Source organism: Mercurialis annua, linkage group LG2 (genome assembly GCF_937616625.2).
Source record: "Mercurialis annua linkage group LG2, ddMerAnnu1.2, whole genome shotgun sequence".
Lineage (NCBI taxonomy): Eukaryota > Viridiplantae > Streptophyta > Magnoliopsida > Malpighiales > Euphorbiaceae > Mercurialis > Mercurialis annua.
Window position 1 is genome coordinate 36,307,790 of NC_065571.1, and position 13,978 is coordinate 36,321,767.

Genomic DNA, 13,978 nt, shown 5'->3' on the forward strand with positions numbered 1-13,978 from the left:
AAATCGCTTAAAAGGTGAAACTTTTGGATTTATTTCGTAACTTTTGTAAACGTTTTGCTTAAATTGCTAAAAAGGTGAAACATTTAGATTTGTTTCGTAACGTTTGTAAACGTTTGGCTTAAATCGATAAAATGGTGAAACGTTTGAATTTGTTTCTTAAAATTTGTAAACGTTTGACTTAAAACGCTAAAAAGGTGTAACGTTTGGATTTTTTCCGTAACGTTTGAAAACGTTTGGCTTCAATCGCTAAAAAGGTGAAACGTTTGGATTTTTTTCGTAACGTTTGTAAATGTTTTGCTAAAATCGCTAAAACAGTGAAACATTTGGATTTGTTTTGTAACGTTTGTAAACGTTTGGCTTAAATCGCTAAAAAGGTGAAACGATTGGATTTGTTCCGTAGCGTTTGTAAACGTTTTGCTTAAATCGCTTAAAAGGTGAAACGTTTGGATTTGTTTCGTAACGTTTGTAAACGTTTGGCATAAATTGCTAAAAAGGTTAAACGCTGGATTTGTTTCGTAATGTTTGTAAACGTTGGGCTTAAATTGCTAAAAAGGTAAAACGCTTGAATTTGTTTTGTAACTTTGTAAACCTTTGGCTTAAATTGCTAAAAAGGTGAAATGTTTGGATTCTTTCGTAACGTTTTAAACGTTAGGCTTAAATTGCTAAAATGGAAAAACGTTTGGATTTCTTTCGTAACTTTGTAATGTTTGGCTTAAATTGCTAAAAAGGTGAAATGTTTGGTTTTGTTTCGTAATGTTTGTAAACGTTTGGCTTAAATCGCTAAAAAGGTGAAATGTGTGGTTTTGTTTCGTAACGTTTGTAAACGTTTGGCTTAAATAGCTAAAACGGTGAAACGTGTGGATTTGTTTCGGAACGTTTGTAAATGTTTTGCTTTATTCACTAAAAAGGTGAAACATTTGGATTTGTTTTGGAAATTTTGTAAACGTTTGGCTTAAATTGCTAAAAAGGTGAAACGTTTGGATTTGTTTCACAACGTTTGTAAACGTTTGGCTTAAATCGCTAAAAAGGGGAAACGTTTGGATTTGTTTCGTAATGTTTGTAAACGTTTGGCTTTAATTGCTAAAAAGGTAAAACGCTTGGATTTGTTTCGTAATGTTTGTAAACGTTTGGCTTAAATTGCTAAAAAGTTGAAACAATTGGATTTGTTTCCTAACTTTTGTAAACATCTCAGTATATCTGACTCCGTTGTTTTCCCAATTTTTCCAGGGTCATGATTTGAGTGAGTCAGGTGCTCTCTGATTCTTTATTTCCTCGGAGGTTTTATTTTATTTAATAAAGTAATTAAACTAATTTTATTCTTAGACCGCAGTAGTAATTAGAAGTCTTATATGTCTAATACTTGTTATAAACTTATTCAATGGATTACTGTTATTTTGGCATTCTTTATATACTTGGATTAATATGTACTTTTTCCATATTTAAGACTCAGAGTTGGCTGAACACTTTATTATAAATATTGTATATTATGAACTGCTAAAACTAGGCTGAAGTCTCGGTTGCCCCCGAGCATTGGTTTTCTTGCAGGTTTTTTTATTTGTTATTTATCCGCAAGGCTAGCTACGGGTTTTGGTACAACCATACCCAATACCCTAGCGCCGTTCGCGATCCATGAAATTGGGTCGTGACAAACTTGGTATCAGAACTTTGGTTTCAAACCAAGGCCTTATGCATGTTAAATGTTATGTGTTTATTATTTTGGCATGATAAGTTCGTGTCGTGTCATAGGAACTACTACGGAATTAGGATTTGTGTCTTGTCTTTAAAAAAATCATCTTTTATTTTCAAACTTTCAACCTACATCCTATAGGTGCTATCTGTCAATCTTTATTTGGTGTTGATACTATGATTGAGAATTTATTTCACTTGGATGTTACTTGCTGTGTTTTATCATGTTGAGGTTATTTCACTTGGGTGATTTTAATTGCTTCTGATTTCTCGGGAAATCTATTGATGGTGATGTTTTCTAAATTCATACTTCGGTATGATGTTGTTTGATAAACCTTGGCGTTTGTGCCTGATACAAATTTGAGTATATGGTATGGTTACAGCTATTATCACATGGTGCATTGACTTGTTTTTGCCTTATTTATAAAGTACATCATGGCTTTGGCCTCAATTGTTGATTTTAAATGTGATCGTATGTTGGACATTAGCCTTATTTTTCTGTTAAAGAGATTTAGGGATAAACTTTAAAACGTGTTTTATTGTCATATATGGTTTGACCACATGTTGCTTTAAGAGTTTTCATTAAGAAAAGTGGTTTTGTTTTAATTTGTGTTTTGTCACAGAATCAAAAGAGAAGTTTGAATCTAATTCTTTAAAAGTTTGATTTTTGGTTAAGTTGCTTGTAAAAAGAATTTTCTTGTGTTTTAAATTTTTAGAGTTGCGAAAATGACTATTTGAGATTAAGGATTTCTCACTTGAGTTTTTAAATTGCCGTTTAGCGGTAGGGTTAAGTTGAGCTATCAATTTTGAAAGGATGGAAATTTTATTCAATTTTTTTTCGGATTTACAAAAGTTTTGATTACGTTTTATAAACAGTTGTATTGGGTTCGACTTGGGTCACCCAAATTTAAGAGTTGAGCTTGGTAGTTGTAATGACTCGGCTAGCTCGATGATTTTATTATTTGAGATACTTGGGTATCCGTTTTAAAAAAATTGATTAATAAGAAGAGACTTTTACAGAAAGTGATTTTCTTTTAACCGTGGGGCTCAACAAAATTTAGAAGTTTTTGTATTTGACTTTTAAATTTCAAAATGAACTTAAAGCGCATTCTTAAAAGATGATATAGTTATAAGATAATTTTGGTACAAAAATTCAAGCTGGTTGTAGCATGTCCTGATTTTGTCTCAAAGTATATTTGGGTTAATTTTGTTCATTGGCATGCTTACGTGATTTATGGGTTTTAAAGATCGTAATATTTTTTTTGGTTTTGTTTTGCGTTGTATAATTCGCTTACTCGTTGAACTAAGTTAATTGTTTTGTATCGTCTCCTCGTGCGAAGTAGCACGTGGGATGATTTACTTCATGCGGTTATGGTAAATACCTGATGTTTGGTTTGATTGTGAGTCGAACTTTTGTTCAGACCCAGTTTTGATATAGTATTAACTGGGATAAGCTGGGTTTGCTATATTGTTGTTATGGATCGAAATCTTTGGGTTTCGATATCGAGGAAGACGAGGGAAGTATTCCCTTGAAATGGTTGAAGATTTCTGATTATCCTAGAAAGGATATTGGAAATCCTGACCCGAGAAGATAGATCGGTGTATTAATACACTGGTGTTTACATCAATTAATGATGCGATGCGGGAGCTGGCGGTAAGTTTTGTAGGAACATTTTGATGTGTTATTTCCTTGGGAATAAGTTTCAGTTTGGGTTGAGGTTAGTTGGATACTTCATGTGATAAAGTTTCAGCTGAGTTATCAGGTTAAGTAGTTATATAGTATCGAATGTTGATAGGTTGCAAGTAAGGAATTTGAGAAATACTTTGAGGTCATCGAGCAAACATCTCACAGAGTGTAACGTCTAGCAAATATTTTATTGAGGAGTTGATTTCAAAGGTTGAAATGTTAAAATGTTTAAAATATTTTCAACACGTAATTGTGCCCAGACATATCATGAACATGCATTTGAATGTCACGAATAGGATTGCATTGAGCACTAAGTATTTTCACTAAATAAAAGATAAAAAAAAAATTGATGCATACATAATAGTACATTCATCACGTGCATAGAAATTTTTGGATTGGATGCAACTCTTTGGGGATGAGAGATATCATCACCCTGGCGCACAATTATATAAAACGGATTTTATGAATAAAGTGTTTTGAGAAAGATGTTTGAAACGAGCTCGCGAGTCACATTATGAAAAATGTATTTATAAAGTTGTCGGATTTCAAATGATTTTGAAACTGTTACCGAGAGGTAGCTAGACGAATACTCTGTGATGATGGTGATTGTTATTGGACGTTTACGTTGTGAGCGATTGGTCTGTAGGACCAGAATCTTGTGGCTATGAGTAAGAATGATTTTGAGGTTGCGCTCGAGAAATAGTTGTGCTACGTGCGGTATAAAGTAATTTAGAATAGAAAGCTTTCGTGATAATTTACGATTTGTGGATTAAGGATGTTGGTTATGCTCCATGTGTGTTTATACACTGCGTTTAAAAAAAAGAGATGTTTCCTTTCAGATTAGATTTTTTTTCCAATTACTTTGGGTAAATGGATATAAAAGTATTTTCATAAACAAAGAGATTTGCGTTGTTAAATTTTATCCTTCTGAGGAAAGGAATAAATTTTGTCAAAATTAACTCAAAAGGAATAATAAATTTTTAGGTTAAACGATTCTTCAAATTGTGTTTTTGTTTGAGAAAATTTAGAAGCGACTTAAAATTTTGTGATGTTTTGAACCATCAATGTGTATTTTAAATACGGAGACTTTTGTCATGGTTTGTTTATTTATGAGAAAACTATATATCACTTACACAAGTTTGATTTAAAGATAACATAAGTTTCGTCAGTTTCACTGCTTCATAATTTGCGAACGTATTTAAAAGTAAGGGGAAATTTGTGGATTCAAAATGCGAATATTTTGAAAATTTTCAGGGGTTTACTGAACTGATGGTTTTTCAACGGTAGATGCACTTCGATTTTTAATATAAAAAGAGGCATAAGACGAAAGTCTTTTAAAGAGAAGTGGTAAAATTTTGAATATAAAACGTTTTGTGTATGGAGAGATTTTATACTCCCTTGGGTTTTGTTTTGAGTATAACTAACAGTCTGGTCAGGGTGAATTGGTCGTAGTAATTTCTCGTTGTATATGAGGTTGTAGTCAATTGATTGAATAAATTTGAGAATTTAAATTGATTAGGATATATGGACTAGCTGATTCGAAACTGATGATCGTGGTTAGTGAGTTTCGACAACAATGTTGTTTGGTTTGATACTGTTGTTGAGGGTTTAATTGTTGAAAGTCGGGTTACCGGTTGGTTCGAATATTAAACCTTTTGTGTGTGGAACATAGTTAGGATGTAAGTTGATGGTTAATTACCTTATGTTATTACAGGATGTTTATTTTTGCATCATTGGAGGAAAAATTTATGATTGAGATTGTTTGTTCCTAATTTGGAGATTCAGTTATCATGAAATAGGTTCACGTATTCTTTTGAACGACGATATGAATTTTTGTGTATTATGATTCGCGAAATTGATGGTATTATCGAACTTGGCATTGATCATTGGACTAGATGATCCTAGTAGTGTTTGCTTTTGGCCAAAATATTATTTTAGTTATTATTGAGTATTGTTATCAATTATGTTTGGTGTCAAACTCGTTGTAAGTGGACAAGTGAACAAGTGTTACGGAATGCAAGATTATATCAGTGTATTTTTCAATGTTTTTGATTGAAATGTTAGAGTTGATATTGTAAGAACTATAGTTTGAACTTCGAGATTGTTCTTGAACTTTAATGATATGGATTTTGTATTCGTTAAGATTCGAGCTAGTTTTGGAAGCCAACTTGTTAAAAAGTAATTGTGACTCTCAGTTGGATAATTTGCGTTTGTTCACATGTGTGTTGATTGAGTAATCATTAGAGCTCCAAGTTGTTAGATTAAATATTTTGCGCGTATAAGCGCTGTGACCATTCAAATTGCGAATCAGTTTTTGATTTAAATTCGAGGTCGAATATTTCTTAGGTTAGGGAGAATGTAATACCCCATATGTTTTTGGGCGTGTTTCGTCTTGTGTTGACCTTCTCTTGGTGGAAATTTTGTTTAGAGTTATAATTGAAAGAGATTCCAGGTTTCGTAGATTATCCTAAGTATTTCAGTCGAGCTTTAGATGGGAGAGTTTGTATTCCTTCGTCTGTTTTCACCTATAAATGACGTTATCATTTTATGTTAAGTGGAAGTTAGTGTTGATACTGTTTATGATCATTTGAGATTGTTTGGTTTATGAAATAGCGGTTTGGAGTTATTGTTCGAGGAACAAGCTTTTGAGTTTTTGCTTACGCAAGTACTTAGGTCGCTAAGCATGGAAATTCCTATGATTATAGTTTGGATTGGACTTGGTTGAGGAATGTTCTTAAAAGACAGAGTTTGTTATGCATAATTGTTATTCTTGCTGTCCTTGATTACCTTGGGTATCTTTTTTATGTGTCTTACGTTGGCTATGTGTGTTTTTGTTCGAACAACATATAGTTTTATGATATGTTACTACGCGGATTGTGTTGTTTAAAATTCGAGGACGAATTTTATATAAGTTGGGGAGAATGTAATATCCCGTGTTTTTCTTTCATGGTTTTGTTGTGTTTCCGACTTAGTTTTGGATTGATAATGGTGGAATTAGCAAGTGTGACACTTTATTTGGGGTTTGAGCTGTATCTTGTATGTGTCGCATGTGTCATGTGAGTTTTCGATGGTGATTTGATTTGTATTCGGTTTATAATCGATAATGTATTCGTGTACCTTCTGAATCTGACATGTTTTGAGAAAACATGCATATCTCCTAATTACACCGTCGGATCGGGCTCATTTTTGGATATGTTGTGCCCAAGACAAAGTTAACCGTTGGATCAAACGTTTCTGCGCATATTGAAGGCGTGATGGGACGAACGCGCCTCGCATCGCGCCTGAGCTGTAATTTTGTATCAGGGCCTTTAAATAGACCCCATAACTCGACCAAACTCTTTTTCTTTCGTTTTCTTAAAACCCTAGCCGACTCTCATTGATAAAAACACAGAGATCATAACGTTTCATCCCTCTCATTATCTTTTGGATTCCGGTAAGTGATTTGCTTCTCGTTTCATTCGTGTATTCATTCGTCATTGTTTTATTCGTTCATAATTCGTTACTCTTGTTGTCCTAGCAATGTGTGAAAATATTCTATCACGTTTGAACCATTCTATCTCAGAAGTCATTAGGGCGTGGTTGTCTTCAATCAGTACGTTCGAATTCTCTTACTATTAACGTCACTGTGGTGTCCTGTTCCATGTTCGTTGACTGCGATTTCTGACTTTATAATTGCTGCCGATTGTTCTTGATTTCTTATATACATGTGTTACTATTATGAAATCATTGCTTGATTATTTGTTTTGAGTTTTGACCCAAGCATTGGCAGATCTTCTTTGTTGCGGTTGCGGCCAAATTGCCTAACCTTAACTTGGTGTCATTCATGTTGTTCCTTAGGATTACTAAACTGTTACGTGTTGTTCTTATCTGTATCCGTCTTTACTGCTATTGATCTCATTGTTTGTTGTACGTAGCGATGGGTCGGTTCGGTCATGACATTGTCCCTGTTGATTGCTCACTTTTGTTTTGAGTGTATATTAATTGAGATTGTTGTTTAGTTGAGATCAGAATATTAATATGGTTATTGTTGGTTGAGGTGCAAGTTTGATTTTATTCTTGTTTTATTTGGTTGTTGTTGACAGTATGAGAATCCATGCTTATGGTTGTTCGTCTTTCTTAATTCAAGTTGTTTATTCAAAGAGATGTTAGCATGTTTATTCTGAATTATTGGCTTGTTAAAAACCGATTTTAAATGCCGATTCGGCTACTAAATTGCTAATCGTAAATAGTGATTTAAGTCTGAAAATAATGTTTGTTTGGATTATAATTGGATCGTTTTGTTAATTACATTTGAAAGAGTTGATTGTTTTACAATCTTCATTAGGATAATTACTTGGGTAATTATGGGTTTTGATAATATTGGCTTGATGTGCCATTTTTGATAAAGTTACATTTTGACATAAAACGTTTTCTTAAACTTTATTGTGGTTAAATTTTGTCAGTAACTAATGGTTACTTTTGTTAAAAGATATTGAGTTCCGCTTTCTATTACAAATTATCTTTTTATATTTTGGGATTATAAACTATGTTTTATATTTTGATAAAATGGTTAGGTCGGGTTAGACTTGGGTCATCCGACATGTGAGGTTAGCTTGGTAGTTATTGGTAACTCGGCTAACCCACTATTTAAAGATTATTTGTTTTATTATTTAATGATTGTTTTAAATAATATTTATGAAATGGATTTTTAAAGCGGAAATTCAATAGATTTGGCTTGTTTATGTTTTGCTAATTATCTGAGTATTGTGTTTACTCTGTATTACTTTACCTTGACTTGTTGTTTGTACTAGTACTATGTGGTGTCTAGTACTCTCTAGAGTTAGGGTCCATTTTAATTATTATTTATTTGTGTTTAGACTCGTCAATTGTTCGTGTTTTTTGAGGCAAACCGAGTCTAGGTTGCTTGCCAGGAGTTTTCACGTGGATTAGCAAGCTGTGAGTTTATACTTATTATTTACCACTTTATTAAGTAAATTGTTATTTTAATATATAAATATATATTATATGTATATTTCGAACTGTTTTCTCATTATGGCTTTTAGTTGGAATGTCACGACCCAAATTATTGAGCCGAGACCGGCGCTAGGGAATGGGAGTGGTAGCTCCGAAACCCGTAGCAAGCCTAAAACCACTAATAATTTTTCGCAATTAAAAACATATTATTAATAAATATCAAAATATCATACTAGAGTTTACGATATAAAAATACTGTTTGAAGTAAAAATATTTATCTAGTACTGACACCTACTGACTACTGCAGTTTTAGGAACTCATATTTGTGCAAGTCCAATGACTTCTGGCACAATGGAGATGGCTCGTCTGATCCGACTTCTAATACCTGCAAACATCAGAGTGAGGGGTCAGTATTTGGGAAAATACTGAGTGAGTATGCAACTTATAATCGGTATTATCAAAATACACATCGCATACTCAAACATATATATATTTATCTCGATATAATATGAAAATAACATAATATTCATAAATAGCAGATCCGACCGAAACCCTAATCTTAAACTCTGAACTTATCTCATTCCGAATATTCGAATCAAACTGATCCAAGTGATCCGACCCGGGAGTGTTCACACTCAACCACGTCAGCCGCGATCAATCTCTTAATCTCAAAGTGTGAGTCCAACTCACTGGTGGGTCCAACCCACTAGATACGGGGCTCAGGTTACACCGTAACCGAGTTCTCACTCGTATCGCACTTATAGCGTATGCGCATTTCATAATCTCATAGACAATCTAGACACGCTAGACTGACTCAAATACTGGTGATCACACAGCCTATTGACACCCAATAGGTAGTTGGTTTCTTCAGATCGCATGCTAGATACTCATATTCAAACAATGAATATAATAGCATTCATATACTCACATTCATCAAACATACCATCTATTTAAGCAAATCATATAAATGCGACGTATTGATAATCATATTCATAATATATGAAAATAACTTTAATAATAATAATACGCGAAAGTAAATTGCCACTCACAGTGACCGCTATCCCAAATTGCATTATCGTCCGATCACGTAGGTTCCATGCGTCATTCGATTACGTAGCTATTCCAGCTCGTCGGTCTAGTAGCTTGACGGTTCGTCAATCACCTATTCAAGTTACCGTACGTTTAATTCATAAACGTCATCTGAATACTAAAACCCTAATCTTAAGCGATGTGTTTTACGTCCAAAAAATCACGTTTTCGGAGTCCAAAAGTTACTATCGGGTTAGGGTACTTCATGTCGGGCCTCGGAATGGCATTTCCATGAAGAAACACGCTTGGCACATCGTGCCAAGCCTCCCTCACGTCGTGAGAATGGTTTCTCACGTCGCGAGGACCCTTCCTCACGTCGTGAGGATCATGCTTCACGTCGTGAGGCATCCCTCACGTCGTGAGGATCATTCCTCACGTCGTGAGGAACCCTAAACAGACCAATAGTCTGCCTCGAGGTGGTTCCAACCTCTTAAATACCCTTAAATCTATTCCTTCATACTCTCATATTACTCTAACACAAAACCCATATCGAAATTCATCAACAACGTCAAAACAATATGGTTACGATTAGTTCGACACGTTCATGACATAACAGCCCTAAACTATTGATTTCCAGAGAATCAAACATCAAAATTACCTTGATTTTTAGGGCTGATAAGATAGAGAATCCTTTCCTCTTTCCAACGCAACAAGAATCGATCAATTCCGAGTCCGAACGAAGAAGTTATGCCGATTGGAAGTTTGCTTGCTACGTGAGATCATGTCTCACGTCGTGAGACATTGTCTCACGTCGTGAGACACCCTTAAACAGCCCCAAAACTTTCCTCGACATGCTTCCGACATCCCTAACTCATTCCGACATGTTTCTACATCAATAATACACAATATTCAACTCGTATATCATTGAAAACATCAAAAACAACGAGGTTACGATTGATTCGATTCGCTCAATATAAAACAGCCCGTATTCATTAATTCCAGCAACAAAAACGTCGAGGTTACCTTAATTTGAAGCTCAAAGATGGTAGAGGACTGAATTCCGAACAATTCGATATAAAGAACGCTCGATTTGGACGAGAAACGGCGAAACGGCGGCGGAACGTATCAATCGTCATTTCCTTTCTCCCTTCCCTTTTGCTCCTTCTCTTCCTCTCTGGAATCATCTGATTCCTTTCTTTCTTTTATATACATGTTGGCTAATTTGCCACTTTGATCCTTCATTTCTTTAACTTAAACCAATTTCCTTTTAAACTTTCTAATTTAACCATACGGTTAAATTATCCTTTTAACTCAATTAATTACGTATTATTTATATTTGTATAAATAATACTAACTCAATATTATTATTTTCCGTCAAAATCTTTTGATTACTAATCTCGAGGCTTAATTGGCTAATTTACACTTTAGCCCTTGAAACTTTTCAAAAGTTACAATTTAGCCCAAACGCATCCGCGTCCAAATTTTAAAAGGTCTCCGATTGACCCGAAACTTTTACCACATATACTATAAAACATTTCGCGGATCTTGGCGAAATAATTTCCATTTTAAGTCGTAGTGGCTAAATTACCACTTTAGTCCCTGTACCTTATTTCGAGCTTTTCTTGACATTTTTCCTTCTAATTCCAATTCTAACTTTAGAATTGAAATATAATATTAAGTTTCTCGAAAATTATTTCCAATATCACCACCCTGGCGAAACAGGACTGGACACGTAGTCCAATTAAATGCTTAAATATTTTGGGGTATTACATTCTTCCCCCCTTATAAAAATTCGTCCTCGAATTTTCATATACTTTTCTTACTTATTTTAATCCTCATCATAATTATATCGTATACCTTACGATACTTGTTGGCGCGTGGAGTCATTATTTCAGTTCTGTACTTCTTGTACATTACCGTCAGTCGTCATTGACGATCTTCCTGTAACCTCCTTCTCTTGTATCTTGGATACATAATTCTTTCATCTGTTCTTTATCATTAAAGATGATAGTTCTGGTTTGAGTTTTTCTTATTCATCACTGGCTGATGTAGAAAACTTTCTAGTTCACACTATTCAGTCTTCTTCATTCAGCCGTTATTACGACTTGATCTTGATCTCAAACATCTTTTCTTACGATAATATTAGTCGTATGCAGATGTGTTTACGACTCGTTGTTCTTGATTCTTTACCTTTGTTCATTACATCTAATCTTGTCATTTTTCCTGGTCGAGTAATGTGAATACTCGAATAGCTCATACTCCTTTACTTACATAGTTTCTTTCTTATGACCGTAATCACGGTCTGATCTTTATTTATCACCGTACTGGGATCTTCATCCCACTATCCGTTATTCTTTTATGTATTTCTGTCACTCTCCTTATCGTTGTTTATCCTAGTTATTCATGAGGTGAATCCTCATGACATATCCTTATAAGGTCTTTATTTTTTTATTTTATTTTATTTTTTTTCCCGTAGGACTCACTTAACCTTTTTCTTGCGTTTTCATATTCTGTATTCTTCTATATTCGTTTGTATATCCTTTGATCTATTTCTTTTTCTTAGACGTGACACACTATTCTTGAAACTTATTGTCCCTTCTTACGTCACGTCGATCTGTTTCACCAATCTGGTTCTCAATCAGATAGAATCCTCATATTGGTCGCTGACTTCTTATTTTAATAAGATAGCGCGCGACCAATACTTAGGTAAGCTTTCTTTATTTGTAATCCCTAAATGAGGATCTTCATCCTTTTCTAATCTTATACTTGCATCAGAATATCCTCTGATGACATCGTTACTTGCTCCATATTTGATCTTTTTATTCATCATAATCTAACTCTTTCTTATCTATTCCTACTTTTGTCCATATTGTAGATGTACTTCTTCGAAATTTTTCTTTGACTTCTTGTCCTTTGTCAACCAATAGGATTCATAGTCTAACTGCTATGATCCTATGGTACTCCTCTTGCGATCCTTATTCACGCTTTTATCGCGTTTCTTGATTATCTTCTATTGCATTCTTTGATTTCCTCCTTAGCGCATCTTGTACATAGTGTACTACTTACTTTTAATATTCACAACATCGATCATTAACAGAGAGTTGTGGTCTTCTTCGTCCAAATTTCCTGATGTGGTGTGTTCCCAATTGTATACGTATATCATCTTATCGTATTTGTACTATTATCATGGCCGTCTAAAAAGCCGACCATAGGCGGGTATTACCTCTATCGCATCTCGTATTCCTGATATTTCTTGTTTCGGCACTCTGAACGTCGATTACCAATTAAATAATGGGTCGCAATTCTTTTGCCTGAATTATCGACGTAGTGCATTCTCCATTACTTACATATCGTCCTATTGTACCCTTACTGACATCTTAACTGTCAGTGGATCCATTCATATGACTCTATCCTCTTTATCTTTCTTTGTTTCTACGTGTCCATGACTGCATAGATTTCCATTTCTCTAATTTCCTTGTCAATTCTCCACATGACTTTTCTCTTTTTCATTTCTCAATAACTCTTATCAAGTTCCTTGCGACATACGCAGGTTATCCGTACTTTCCTTAACTCTGTCTACTTTAACTAATTTCTTATTATCCATAATCTACTTTTGCGTCTTTATACTTTATCATATACGTCATGTACCTTTGGCCATCCCTCGACCGTACGCAGGAAGTTAGTGGAATACTGTTCCACTGGTAGTATTCCTTGTGGAAAGGAGCGCATTTTCCTCCTAACCTGATCCAAGGTCATTTATGCCTAATTATTGGCTATCTCTGCATCCTTCCTCAGATTGCGATATTTTCGTACACGGGACCAGAAATGCTCACTCCGGTACTCCTCGACATCGGACTTGTCTGATTATTCTCTTTTTCCCAAAATCCTCTTCCTGAGAATCTTCTCCTGGGAATATCTCAAACAGGTTTGATTGTGTCTAACATATCTTAATCCTTTAAGGATCATAATCAATCTCTCATATCGATCACATTATGCACTTTACTCTTTATTTGATCTGGTTTGAATTTTAAGGTTTAGCACTTCACAAGCATCCATTACATTTGTACCTTGATCTTTCCCGATTATCCTTAACCGGAACTAATAGTTGAAAGAGTTTCCCCAAATCGGGTCACAAACTTAGTTCATGTTATTTGGTCTTTCACCGCTCTAATCGCATGTCGGAACTAGTCATAGGTTGAACCTTTCATCGACATCTTTATCGACATTACTATTTGTCCGTCATCAGCTCGATGTGTACGAGCATCTTACTTTACTTTCCTAGTGGATTTAGCATACCGCTTAATCCGTCAAACTCTTTTAGTCTTAACTTAAGTATACAAACATCAAATCTCTACAAGTGTTCCTTTCTTCACGTTGATACTATCTTTATATCCATCGTCCTATCATTGGCACACAATTCCTTATGTCACTTACTTTTACTGCTAACTGATTCTTAATGATGTTGGGTTATTGCGGCACATCCAATGCCTGTATATTCCCACTTTGTCTTGCTAGGTTCTCATTAACCTTTATCTCGTCTTTGGCCTTTACTGGCCAATTAGAGTAGATTGCATTCGGCTTGGTTACCTCGATCTTCTTCTTGCGTCTCATACACTTGTTGTG